At 35.4% G+C, this 12,960-nt stretch overlaps 1 protein-coding gene across 2 annotated transcripts in view; it reads left to right on the forward strand.

Annotated features, from left to right (window-relative positions):
* The window catches only part of sm (heterogeneous nuclear ribonucleoprotein L), a 532,854-nt gene that overhangs the window by 135,425 nt on the left and 384,469 nt on the right, over nt 1-12,960 (forward strand). The gene's annotated exons all lie outside the window — the stretch shown is intronic.

A 12,960-nucleotide genomic window follows, 5' to 3' on the forward strand; every position in this document is an offset into this window, starting at 1 on the left:
GGAATATATTTGGGAAGCTGAAGTGTATAATTATAAAATTATTGCAAAGCGCTTTCGACTTTCGTCATCATCAGTGCTCACCTGAAAGTAAGTGATCTAATTGAAAAGAAAGTTTTATGAAAATTGAAATTTGCAAAAAATTTTGAGGTTATGATATTTGGAAATTTGTTTATGATTACTTACTTGTCAGGCAACAGGAAGTATCGAAATGAGTACATGGCACATTTGTAATATTTGACTTATATAAAACAAAATAGGCTGATAGCCAAGAAAATACATTTTTGGATTGAGGCCATGAGGTTCATTTCGATAGTTTCGGGTGGAACATGTCATGCCGTCTCCGCTTGAAGCCTTTCCCGGGCCGTTCTCCCGCCCCTGCTCCCTTCCTCCTCACTGCGCATTCTTAACCTTGGATTTTAGTGCTTTACGAAGACACCACGAGATATTCACGCCTTTCCTTCAGGTGTCTGGATTTTTCCTATGAAAATATAAAGAATTTCGAGGAAAAATTGATATGTGTTATCCAACAATAGCCTGGGAACAGAGCAACAGACAGACACATGCCAGGACGGAAACAGGATGGGTCTGGCACACGCCGTGCCATCTCCGCTCGAAAAGTAAACCTTCCTGTGCCTATCCACAGACGTCCTCTCACCCCTGCTCATTTCCTCCTCACTGCGCATGCTTAACCTTGGATTTTAATGCTTTACGAAGACACCACGAGATATTCTTGCGTCTTTCCTGTAGGTGTTTGGATTGTCGCTATGAAAATATAGAGAATTTCGATAAAAAATGGATATGTGCTATCCAACAATATCTTGTATTGTTTGATTTGTCCAGTAAATTATATTACGATATAAAAGTTTCAATTACAGTACTCTTCTCATCGGATGAGGGTATCATAATCCGAAAGGGAAATCATCGTAAACATTACTAGTATCAAGGTATTAAATACGGGAGGAACCGAGCAGGAAGAAAAAGAACAGGATGCGGCATCCTGAAGAAGACAAAGGCAGACAAATGACAGGCGGCAATGGACAGGCCAAGTCCCGTCATGTTCTCGATCTGTACCGTCCTGTCGCAGTGTGCGCCTTGATTTTAGGCCTCTCGTCCACTTGGAGCGGAAAGCTGCAAACTGCGAAGCAACGAATTCGTGCGAACGCCGTTCGTTCGAATTAATAATAATAATAATCGTCTTTATTGTTTCCCAGCTGTAGTTACATACAAATATTTAGATGAATTACACAGCTAGTTGCTGATATAACAAAAGGCGAAGTTCAACTCAGCACAAGTGCTACTGAGTTGTTTTTCCACGTGCGATGCACATCGTCCATTGCTCAGTATTTCCGGATTCGTAGTAGGTGAGATGGTTTTTTGGAACGGGTTTTTCAATTATTCTGATGAAGAAATTTTCGCTTTGAATTATCACTTTTGATTGATCGTCGTATCAGACACAGGCGATATACACAAAGGCGGGAAATGTGAGATAATCTCATTTACGCAAAAAGACAGGAGTTCGGTGAATTTTTTTCATTTGTGGCGTGGTCTTCAAATCGACAATAATCACCACTTTTTCATTTTTGAATGAGAAAAGACACATTTCAATACATTATTGTAACTATTTTCGCACCAGATCGCAATTAAATACCAATAGAGTCGGACGAAAACTGACAAACGATACGGACCAAGGGGACGCTGTCCCCTTCCGATCCATGTGATTAGATCGTTCTTGCGTTTTCGCGCGAATTGTGTTGAATATATTTGGCAACTGATCGCAGCTTTCCGCTCCCACGAGAAGCGTTAAACATTCAAGCGAAGATAGCGAGGCATGCAAGTAGAACATTGTGACAAATACATTCCTCACGTTTATGAAATATGCTGTCTATTTTTCAATGTTTAATATTTTGTGTTAAAGCAGTTGGTGTAAAAAATACAATTTTCCTCATATTCTAATTCTTCTAATGCCAATATTCATATAGTCTGTATCAGCTGTGAATGATTAAAACTACGTCTTTGTGGGTCGAAAAATACAATATTATTTTCCATGAACGTGTTTGAGAAAATTATTATGAGAATGTCATTCTCATTTGAAACTTTTTTGAAAATATCTTATTATAATATATAGTCAATTCACTGGTATAGCAGAGAAGAATACCTGTTAGTACCTAGTTTGGTTGTGATCATGGAGGAAGTTTCCAGGATTTTTCACAACGTTATGAAGAACGTACACATATTAAATTAAACATATATGTGTCATTTATATTCGTGAGATTGAATTGGCTGATGTCACTTCCTGATTTCGTTCCAGATTGATACATCTCATCTCATATGCGATTTATCGATCGATACATCAGTAATAGACATGCATATCTTGAATGAACAGAAAATGTCATTTGTACACATCCAGGATTGATGATAAATTCGATAAAAATATTGAAAATTAACTCGTATTGACTTTCATTTGCTTAGCACTCTCGCCAAATAATTTTTTTTTGTGACGGGAAAAAAGTTCGACTTTTTATCTCTGATGTAACAAAATGTCACTTTTCATGAAATTAGTTTTTTCCCCGGTCCCCGTGAAAAAAGTGAGTACTTTTTTCTCGCTCCGCTTCGCGTTGGGAGACATCACAACCTCGAGCTAAAATCTAATACTTGTTTCCCTTGTATAATAAATAACTACATAATACTGACTTCATAATGGCTTTGAGATGAAGTCCCGTGTTAAACATGGTACATACTTAATTTGTATATCTTATATAGGCTCACGATCGTTTACAGCAGATTTCCAAACATTTTTTACCGTGGACCAATTTCAAAATTTTGATGATTCCGGTGGACCCCCTGCAGCTCATTTCTACCTTATTTCCAAAATTCGACAAAAAATATGAAGATTAGATCTGACCAGGGAAATTTGCGTTGCGCCTGCGTTCTAACCCGAAATAACAGTTTTCGAATAAAAAGTGAGGCTTGTAAATGCTCCCCTTTTGCCCCCACGGAGGGCGCTCAGTTGAAATATTTGAAAATTCTTTGTAAGTAGGCATCTGAGACCTGAGAAGCACCTTTATGTCAAATTTTAGTTTCCTAGGAATCATCAACACGGAAAAACAGAGTGAATGAGTGTTAAAGTGAGTGACTTTCGCATTCATATGTATAGATTCATCATATCAATTTATGTCGCACAATCAGATTTCTTGCTCTCTATGTGTATGAATCCCGTTTTTATGAATTGAATGGAGATGATTTCGACAGAAAAGTTATAAGATCCTCTCGGCACGAATAATTCAATTTCCTGCCAATAATTAACAACGCCATCCAGTTATATGCTCTATGATGGAATGGGATAGTTCTTCATCAAGATGGGATTCCTTCTCATTGCGTTGTACTAGTGCGGCAGTTAGTGGATAATAGATTGGAATAAGAGGTTGTACAGAATGGCCATCCAGAATCCCGATTCAACTGTATTTTTTCAATTGGGATGGTTGAAATCAAAATTCTACGAGACCAACCAACCACTGTAGATGATTTACGAAAGAAATTATCACGTGTTGTAGGCTATTGACACCTGACATTCTTAAGAATATAAGGAAGGTAACAGAAACTCGTTTTAACCATTGTATGCAAGTTGATGGTGCTCAGTTTGGACATTCGATAATGTAATTTCTTTTGTATAGTTTCACTTTCTAGTTTCAAATTGAATACAAACTCAAACATGTATTTTATTTTCTTCTGACATCGGTTATTATGAAAAATGTTGATACAGAATTAAAATACCTTTCAAAGAAAATGTCACTTGACTATTATTCCATTTTGAAATTTTGGATTTGTAGGTTGTTATGGTTAGGTGTCTGATAAGGAGTTATATTTTTCTAGAAATGTGTCCTCCTGAAAACTAAAGTTGACGTGCATCGCGATTTATAGTCTCAATAACAAATTACGTATTCAGGGTGACTCGTTTCAATTGGAATTCACAGTATAATAGCTTAATAGAAATTTTGTTAATGTTAATTTAAAATAATAGTTCTAGTGAACTGATGAGTGATTTTTTTGCTGGTATCTTTTTGGCAACACTGTTTTTACAGATCACGCGTGAATCGTGTCTTGTGTCATTGTCAAACTTGTTCAGTTTGGTCTATAATTTAACCATGAACTTAACGAATGAAAACGCTTGCAAATTATTGAATTTTATTATCAAAATTCATGCTTGGTGAAGAAAGTGCATCGTGCACTTCTTCCAATTTATTGGCAGTTTCGTCGGCCTGAGAGAGCTATTCGGAAGCTTATGACTAAATTTCGAATCCAGTTCACGTTATTGGACATTAAATCACCAACACGCATACGTAGAGTGAGGACCGAAGAAAATATTGCGGCTGTATCCGCCAGTGTTCGTGATGACCGTGAAATGTCGATTCGCCGCCGTTCGCAGCAATTGGGCCCTCTGTTACTCCACTACGTGGAAAATTTTGCGAAAGGATTTGGGTGTTAAACCTTATAAGATAAGCTGGTGCAAGAATTGAAACCACACGACCTACCACAACGTCTAACATTTGCTGGCAAATTTGGAGGAAGATCCACATTTTTATCAAAAAATTGTGTTCAGCGACGAGGCTCATTTCTGGTTGAATGGATACGTTAACAAGCAAAATTGCCGAATCTGGAGTGAAGATCAGCCACAAGATTTGCAAGAGCTACCGATGCATCCCAAAAAAGGCACTGTTTGGTGTAGATTATGGGTCGGTGGCATCATCGGTCCGTACTTCTTCAAAGACGACAATGTCCGGAACGTTACTGTGAATGGCAAGCGCTACCGTGTGATGATTGACGACTACAAAAAATGGAAGAATTGGACATGCCTGACATGTGGTTTCAACAAGACGGTGCCACATGCCACACGGCAGGCGAAATAATGGCCCAATTAAGAGCTGCCTTCAGTGAACAGTTTATCTCACGTTTGTGGCCCGTTAATTGGACGCCTAGATCGCCATTAGATTATTTCTTGTGGGGTCATGTTGAGGCTATTAAGGCTCATGTCTACAGGAATAAACCAGCAACGACTGATGCTCTGGAAGCATCAGTCATGCAAATGTTGTCCGCGGAGCCGCGGACCTCTTAAAAAATCACCCGTTATAAAGAAAAATGTTTCCGCATAATTTATCAATTTACAGTTTCCTTTTTGTCGAAAGTAAAGAAACTAGTCTATAGATATTTAGAGACTTCTGTTGAATACATTCGAGCAACATTTCACCGGAAATGGTAAATTTTTTATTGGGTTCCAGATTACTTCATAATCGATTTCTTGAGGTATATTAACCTATTTCGTGAGGACTAGAAGCTTTTTTTATCGAATCAGGGGTTGGTTGAGGATTTTTGCAATTAGACGCTGTGAAATGTTAATCGACAAGGAAATAATATGTTTTCAGTATGAGAGATCGTCTTATTACACATTCTATTCGTAGGGCGTTTTCCACATAAAAATGTATTTATCCATAACGAGCAAGAAGCCCAGGGAGATCGCTGCCAGCGGATATTTCGAAGATCGATGTACTTACCATCTGGCGTGAGCTATATGATAAATTGAACATCCAGAGTTATAAGTGTTCGAGAGCAGATCTATTCAAATTCGATTCTCTCTTGTTGTCGAGATATGGTTTACATATTTCATTCTGTAAGAGGCTACGACAATTGTTCTGTTTGGTTGCGTTTCGCATTGTTGTCGATCGTTCGTGATTGATTTCTGGAATTTGAGTAGGAAACAATTTGGTCGAGTGAACGTTGATAATGACGAGTTAAATTGTACTCTGCATTGGTGATTATAACAGAAGAGTTGAATAAAGCTCTTATACATTGTGTGAATCAGGAATTGAAAATTGATGCTAATATTTCATGTCATTTCTAATCGTAAACATATTTTTCCATCTAATCTGAGCGATACAGTTTTGGTGCAACGCTATATATATACTGAACTGCTAATGAGAAAAATATTTTCACATTTGGTACACAGTTTGTATACAGTAAAAAGTAGAAAAATAGTAGGGTATGATAGTTCTCTCATAATATTGTGTATATAGTTTATAGTAATATTTAAAAAAAATTCAAACATATTCCGTACATATTCTGTAGCAAAGAACAAAGTTTTTATGCTACTTTGACATCGCTGCACATTATTCTCCTGTTCCCCTCTGCAAGACTGATCGAGAGAGAGAGAGAGAAGAGGAATCTGAAGAGAATACCACACTGATAGCTAGAGCATAAATATTCTTATAAAATAGATGCTTTATGCTCTGCTATACCTGAGGTTTCCTGAGCTTCTCGGATATTGATAATGAGCTACAGAAAAGCTGGCCGAAACACCTTGATTCTGAATATATTCTGCACTGTCTGAACTCTGATCTTACCCGATTTTATGGTGAAGCGAAGATTGCACGAGATCCCACTGCATTGATGGAAATGAAGTTGTTCTAAACCTTCAAGAAATATTAACATTTTTATTCTGAAAACATTATCAGTTCCATAAATTTAGCTACTAACTTGGCATCATTCCTACTTCCAATTATTCAATCACTGGAAGGGAAAACTTTATCTTTTATGGAGAATTCAAGACTCTTTGTAACGTTATTAAAGGCAATAATACTATTATCTCAGTCTCTGTAACACGAAAGTCTCGATAGGAATCTAGGCCGCGTCAGAAAATATTCAGCAGAATGGTTATTATTAGAAATCCAGTGGTACCTTCCTAGTGTTAGGAAGAATTAAAAAAATGTGTCAAGGTACACCTTTAGAACCTAGTTTCCTGGTTGGATCCGGTCACACAATTTGCAGCAGCCTCACCAAAACTAAGCCACCAAACGTGGACTACGACCCCAAGAAATGTACACACATCAAAAAAACTAGGGAACAGAAGAATTCAAGACTCTTTGTAACGTTATTAAAGGCAATAATATTATTATCTCAGTCTCTGTAACACGGAAGTCTCGATAGGAAACTAGGCCGCATTAGAAAATATTCAGCAGAATGGTTATTATTAGAAATCCATTGGTCTCTTTCCAGTGTTAGAAAGAATTAAAAAAATGTGTCAAGGTACACCTTGAGAACCTGGTTTCCTGCTTTGGATCCGGTCACACAATTTGCAGCAACCTCACCAAAACCAAGCCACCAAACGTGGACTACCCCAAGAATTGTACACACATCGAAAGAAATCTAAGAAACAAGATAACAAATAAAAATATTTACTTCATAATAATTGGGAAGAACGAAAGGAAGAATAAAGGATATTCATTTCATAAAGTATTTTTTATTACAAGAAGCAAACGTAACAGACTAGTATGGAGATCCGTAACATACGGAAACCTTCAGTTGAGCAGAAAAAGGACTGACATTGGTGGAAGCTTTCGAACAATTTTGAAAGCTGTTTCAATTTTTCACAATGTCATCATATTTTATCACTATTATATTATTCAACTCTCACAAGTTTCTGAATTCTCCCATTATCATATAACAACTAGATCACCCCAGTTGAAATGGTAGCAGAAAATGGTAGTGGTGTGCTTTGATTTTTTGTTCAATGAAAATTTTTTCTAATTACTGCTCTTGCGATCTACATTCGTACGTGATTAATTCCAGAGTAATTGGGAGTAATTGCGGAAAACGAGCACCATCCACTTCACACTCAAAGCAGTCGTTCAAGCCCACCACAATTTCAAGAAGACATGAAGTGTTTTCGATTTATGGGAGCGTTCGGCGGAGTTGGGAGTTCGTTTTGTGGCTACGATAATAAAAATTGATGTTTTCTAGGAAATATGGTGGATGCGAATTACATGCCACCGAATGAAATTGCTATTTTTTGTGTTTCATTATTTGGTGAAGCTTTGGAATATTAAGTTATATTTTGTACTTTGGACAGCTGTGACAGAGGCAGAGATTACTATTTCAAAATTTAATATTTTCATATTTCTCTCTAACATATTGCGCGGTCGGCTACACCAAACACTCTTGGTAAAACTACATGAAATGTGGGGGTAGTGACATTCAAAATTCATATGAAGATGTTTTATGTTTCACTGCGAATATATATGAATAAATCTCATTTTCAGGAAATAGAAATGTAGATGAGAGTACGACAGAAAATAACACTGTAGTTGCATGAATAATCCCATAATGTAATGCAAGTATGTACCTACACTGAGGTGTTTATATGAATGAGAATTAAATTTCAATATGAAGCAACAAACAAGGAATATACAATTAACACTAACGTGTACGAAGGCACAGTGATAAATAACTCATATATGAAGGCAATAATACTATTAATTCAGTCTCTGTAACATGGAAGTCTCGATAGGAAACTAGGCACAGTCATAAATAACTCAGAACACTTTCGAATATTAGAAAAAAACTCGAAAAATATAAACAGGAAAATGTATAGATCAATGTATAAATCTTTTTCCGTTTTGCTCCCTAATTAGAGAAAAACTTTTTGTACAATAAAATCAAAACTTTCCAACTAAAAATAGAAGTTATTCTGTTTAAGAATAACTCACTAACAATCTTGCTTTACTAAGCTGCATTAATGACCTTTTCTGAATTAGTGAACTTATTTATTCTGATTCTCTGAATCAATTGACCTATATATTGGCTCTGGTTTCAATAAGATGCTCGGCAGTGAAAACTGCAGAGTAAAACAGATCGAAACTTTTTCGGCGTTAGATGGTAAAGCTTGGCTTTGCAATTAACCGCACCATCTGTGAATCCCATGGATTATCTTTGTAAGGCAATCAAAATATTGTACGAAAATTTAAAATCGTTTCAAATACACAAATCAAAATGGCGCCTCAGTTACATTGGGGATGAATCTCAAATAATAAGCAATTTTGGGTGACAACAATTATAATCCGAATATTACTAGGGATACTAACAATCGAAACGTCGGTGTTTATTATTGACATTTGACTGCATTCATTATTTTTTATAAGTTTAGAAATTTACCTTCAAATTCCTCATTACGTTGGTCCAATGATGGGAAGAATCATTGCATCCGTGATTAACAGCGATGGCTACAACACAATTAGATCAGTGATACGTTCCTCAGTCAAAACCCTTGGACTTAATGGGCTGAAAAATATTGGCAACACCTGTTTCATGAATAGTGTACTCCAATGTTTATCCAATTCGAGATGGCTACTGGAATATTTGAAAAAAGATGAGTACATAAAAGATATCAATATTAATATTTCTAGTTCGGAGGGTGCTTTAATCAAAGCTTTTGCAGAAGTTATCAAGGAATAATTATGGTCAGAAAATTCATCTGACAGAGCAGTGAAAACAGTCTCCTTAAAAAGTAAGATTCAGAGTTTTGGCCCTCGATTCCTGGCTCATGGGCATCAAGACGCCCAGGAGTTCCATCGTTATCTCTTAGAAGGTTTACATGATGACGTTAATATAATTATTGAGAAACCTAAACCGACATTAACGGAGATTGACGAAAAATTGAGCGACAGCGAAAAAGCGCAAAAGTCATGGTTGATTTACTTGAGTACATATAACTCTAAGATTGTAGATAATTTCGTTGGTCCTTTCTGGGATTTGTCACTCCCCATACCAGAAAGAACTAACCAATTGAGTTTATCACAGTGCTTGGATTTCTTCACAAGAGAGGAAACTTTGGATGGACATGAAAAACCGACGTGTTCAAGTTGCATAGAAAGAAGAAAATGCACAAAGTTTCTATCGATCCATAAGTTTCCCCATACTTTAGTTATTCATTTTAAAAGATTTTCTCTAACAGAAAGATTATTTAGAGGCAAGTTGAATGTTGCCATCGAATTTCCTCTAGATGGATTAGATATGAACAATTATGCAGCAGATAATGTGACTCCTTGTCGCTATAATCTATATGCACTTTCGAATCACAGTGGGTCTTCCTACAGCGGACATTATACAGCATTCTGCAGACATCCTTCCAATGGCACGTGGCACGAATACAATGATTCACAAGTGTCACCAATTTCACCAAAATCGCTTGTGAGTGGAGATGCATACATCCTCTTTTATGAAAAGGAGGAAACTAGTTCGCACCTTTGAGCGTTTTGAAAAGTTATTTTTGAACTGTTCATTTTAATGTTATGTATCATCTAGTTAAATGTTTATAATTTATTAGGAAATATTTGTAATATAGTTGTACGTCATTAATTTTGCAATTCATACTTATTGCTTATTGAAGTTGTACTTCTTTTGGCGCGTTAGGAAAAAATGACTTTCACAAATGACTATATGACTTTCACAAATAACACATCTATTATCGCACTGACGACCTCATCGAATTCTTCGACATCCAGCCTGGTTACTGGTGTAGGGGGCTGCCAGTCCTCTCAAAATGTCTTTTACTTCAATATTCATTCAAACTTGACTTTATTTTTTGAAAAACACCTCACTTTTGTACCAAGACATTCACGTGCCATGTTTGAGTACGGTCGTTATCGGACAACCGTCCTGTGCCGCGATCGAAGAGGAAGTCCCTGAAGTTAGTTTTTCAAAAAAAGTTACCAACAGAGTAAAAGTAAAGACATCTACGTTTATATGCGTGAAAACTGCCAACTGTATTCACTATATTTATTCAAGTGTTTTTGACCCCTACAACACGTGTTTTGTATCAGTCCGAATAAAATATATATAAATATACGTGAATATAATTTTTTTCAAATAAAATATCGTGGTGCCTAATTATTATTAACAATTTATATTTAAGGATAATTTACTGTGATTATAAGTGATAAAAGTGGTTTTTACATATTACTTTGAGTACGTTTGTAGAATTTGAGGTTAGTTGATAGTATGTATCATTTATTTACATCATAAACAAAATAATAAATATAAAAGTCCGCAAAAATTAAATAATTCCAAATATTGAGTTGAAATAAATCTTTCTTAAAGAAACCTTGAAATTTTAAACAAAAAAATTTATCGTCAGGCTGTCCCATACATAGTACAACATGATGATGGTATCAATATAAATGTTTGGAATATATGAACAAACTTAAACAAATAATCAAATAAATCACAGCAAGAAATAGTTTTAAAAAACGAAGTATAACTTCTTACGTGTCTACATAAGTACACACACACTTTTTTTTTTCTCAATTTTTTGACAGTATTGTATTTTGATACAATATCATTCGATCCTGGTATTTTTAGTTTCTTAAATATTTTTTTCCGTTTTTTTTATAGATATAAAATCTGTTAACGCCTTTTTCAAACGATGGAACTTGTAACATTCACTAAAAACATTTTTAACCACATTCAACCGTTGAAAAGTTGTTATTATTTCGGATAATCGGATAATACACCAGAGTTTTCCGTCAAAAACCGTCTTTGATATGCTTTATATTAGAAGAACGTTTGATAGAATATCTCAATGTTTAATTAATATTTCAAATAATATATTTCGTATAACTCCTTGGCTTTTGTTTCTCTACCATCTAAGGCTTACAGTAAAATGAGCGAACTGCTTCTTAGGCCGATCCCTTATGTCAGTTGGAAAATTAACATTACTCAGTCGCCTGCTCATTACTTTGTTTACACAAAGTTCATAAATAAACTGTGATTAATATAACCTGGTACCTCGTAGTTATTGTATCCGGACTTTTATTCAACGTTCCTACGTAGGCCGTTATCAAATTTCATTAAACCTTTCATGTGCTCTTCCTTCCTCCCACATTTCTTTGTGCGAATCCGGAAACACCGCTTTGAATTCCCTCGGCGTACGAAGTTATTCGGTTAGCTTTTAGTGTATCAGGTCGTGAGCCTTGAATTTTTCGTGACGGTGATTTAACTTTGGCTCCGAATAGGAATTACTTTTCTTTTCACGATAAATGTATGTTGAGAAAACTACTCTACGACACTTATATTGTAACTCGACTTGAATACCAAATTGTCGTTTTTGCTTTGGATAACAATCCTCTACTACGTAAATGACTTTAGTTCAGTTATTAATTCTATCATTGTTAACGTTTCCTTTCTATCTTTTCAATATACAGTGTGTCCGCAAAGTATGGAATAAAATCGATATTTCCAAAACCAAAGGTCGTTTTACAAAAACCTGAAACACGTCGATTTTTAATCTTAATATTCCACATTTTACAACAAAATTTCATTATACAGGGTGATCCATATTAATGTGACGACGTCATCGGTAATTTTTTAAATGCAACACCCTGTATTTGGTGTTACGAGCTGATTCCAAAAATGTATGATACTTGGGGTCTAACTGACAGAATTTGAAATATGTGCGCTTAGAAAATAAATGTTATTGATATCTACTAAAAGTAGAAATTAATTATTTTATGTTTTTTTCTAATGATTAATTTAACAATGGGAAAGTGATCCAGTAATAAATACATGACTTTATTTTAAATGTTTGAACTGTAGTCCTTGCTATAGTTGAAATGCTAACAAGTAATTCTTAATAATTTCAAAAAACTAGGCGGTTAGTTTTTTTTGTTATTGTGAAATGTCATTATTTCGATTGACGTTCAGTAACTGTTAAATAGGATAACAACATTCGTGAATTTTCTGTAGTATTGATTCGAATTAATTTGAAGTAGTAATGAATTTAAGTGTAAAGCAAAAAATACTGATTATGATTGGCTATGGAGACAAATCGCAAACTCAGATGGAAGCGTGTAACTTATTTAATAAAAAATATCCAGAAAGACGCATAACGCAGTCAGCAGTAAGTAAGATTGAAAAGAAATTTCGAGAAACTGGTACAGTTGAAAATGCACGCAAATCAGGTCGTCCTTCTGTAAATGATGATACAAAACTAGATGTTCTACTTGCTTTTGAAGAAGATGTTCGTAAGGTTAGTCGTGATTTCGATGTCAGTAAAACAACTGTACACAAAGTAAGTAAAATTGGAAAAATGGCATCCCTTTAAAATCGTACTTCTACAGGAATTGAACGAGGATGATC

The sequence above is a fragment of the Leptinotarsa decemlineata genome, unplaced genomic scaffold (assembly GCF_025532065.1).
Source record: "Leptinotarsa decemlineata unplaced genomic scaffold, Ldec_3_MD MMD2_P_RNA_scaffold_11, whole genome shotgun sequence".
Classification (NCBI taxonomy): domain Eukaryota; kingdom Metazoa; phylum Arthropoda; class Insecta; order Coleoptera; family Chrysomelidae; genus Leptinotarsa; species Leptinotarsa decemlineata.